Source organism: Octodon degus, unplaced genomic scaffold, assembly GCF_000260255.1.
Source record: "Octodon degus isolate 3935 unplaced genomic scaffold, OctDeg1.0 scaffold00138, whole genome shotgun sequence".
Lineage (NCBI taxonomy): Eukaryota > Metazoa > Chordata > Mammalia > Rodentia > Octodontidae > Octodon > Octodon degus.
Window position 1 is genome coordinate 7,358,689 of NW_004524714.1, and position 1,559 is coordinate 7,360,247.

Sequence of the window (1,559 nt, forward strand, 5' to 3'; positions counted from 1 at the left end):
CATACAAGGATCTTGCATTTTCCAGGAAGGCTTTGTACCACTGAGCTACATCCCTGGCCCAATGAACTGTATTTTTAGTTTTTCTATTATCTAGTTTTTGAAGGGAGATTTCTAAGTTTTTTCTTTCCTCAGGAGATTCTACCTTGTTAAATTAATCAGTTCCAGGAGCATCTGGTTGCTTATCATCACTATCAAAGATAATGTCTTTTGGATTTGGAGGAGGGCAGAATTCTTTACTTGGAGAGATCTCTACTGTTTCTTTTCATTTGTTTACTTGCTTTGTTCTATTTTTAAGATAGAGTCTCTCTATGAAGTTTAGGCTAGTTTGAACTCACTCTGTATTCCAAGCTGGTCTCTAACTTGTGGCAATTCTCCTGCCTCAGCCCCCCAAGTGCTGGGACCACTGGCATGTGCCACCACACCCAGCCTGGAACACTGTTTCTGGTAGCTTGATGGTGTGCTAACTTGTCAGTTCAGAACCAGGCAGATATTGACATTGCAAGGTAATCCACAGTCTGAGCTTTGGCAGAGTCCTGAGGAATCTCTCACATTAACAGAGAGTCCACAGAGTCCTGGATTTCTAAGTTTTTCCTTGTTTACTTGTTTCAGCAAACTTGGGGAATAATTATGCCATCACTGATTCTAAGTCTTTTCTCACTGTTTTTGAAGATTCATAGGTCATATGTACTAGATGTCTTTCAAGTATGTCATCGTTGATGAAAATAATTTTGTAGACAGAACAAGCTCCTTTTTCTACCAGAGGTACTATCAAGATAGAAATCTTCTGATTGGAATCCACCTTTGGTATAGATTGATCAGTAAAAAGCACTGCCCTGGAGATCTGCTTATTCTGTATACTTCAGCATATTTCCGTAGAAAGACAACTATCCTCCACAATAAAACAGCATTTATCCTTTGACCAAAGTGACCTAGAACTGCATTACATCTTCCAGATTCTTTGTCAACTACAAGGCACTGGATTTTATGGTGAAGACAACAGATTTCACCAAAACCTGCACATAAGCTGCAAAGACAGGGAGGAATTTCTCCTTGGCCGGGCAAAGGAAATAAGAAACAAGTCTTAGCAAACTGTCCAAGACACCGAAGGAAGTTTTTTTTATTGTCCTAAGGTCATCTAATGTAGTGCAAGATGATTTTGTTGTCATTATGCAAACAAGTATTGGAGACCGGGGTTTAGTATTTTTAGTTTTTTTTTTTTTTCTTGCGGAACTGGAGATTGAACTCAGACCCTTGCGCTTGCCAGGGAAGCACTTATCCTACTGAGCCATCTCCCCAGCCTCCCTAGTATTTTTAGTTTTGAAGTACTCAGAAAACAAACATTGCTGGAAATCTTAGTATTCATCAAGATGCTTCTCATAGTCTAAACAGAATGTAAGAAAATTCATTTGAATCCTCTTTTCAATCCTATTGAGTTCTTTGCTAATAAAGTCATTTGCTTTCATTAAATTGTTTGATAATAACAATAAGCTTGTCTTCTGGATGGTTAACAACCTAAGTTTGCAGACCAAAATTAGAGAAAAAGGAGGGCTACAAGGAAA

At 38.5% G+C, this 1,559-nt stretch overlaps 1 pseudogene; it reads right to left on the bottom strand.

The window, feature by feature from the left end:
- Window positions 1–468: 468 nt before the first annotated feature.
- LOC101560800 lies at window positions 469–1,463 on the bottom strand (annotated as a pseudogene).
- Between the last annotated feature and the right edge of the window lie 96 nt (window positions 1,464–1,559).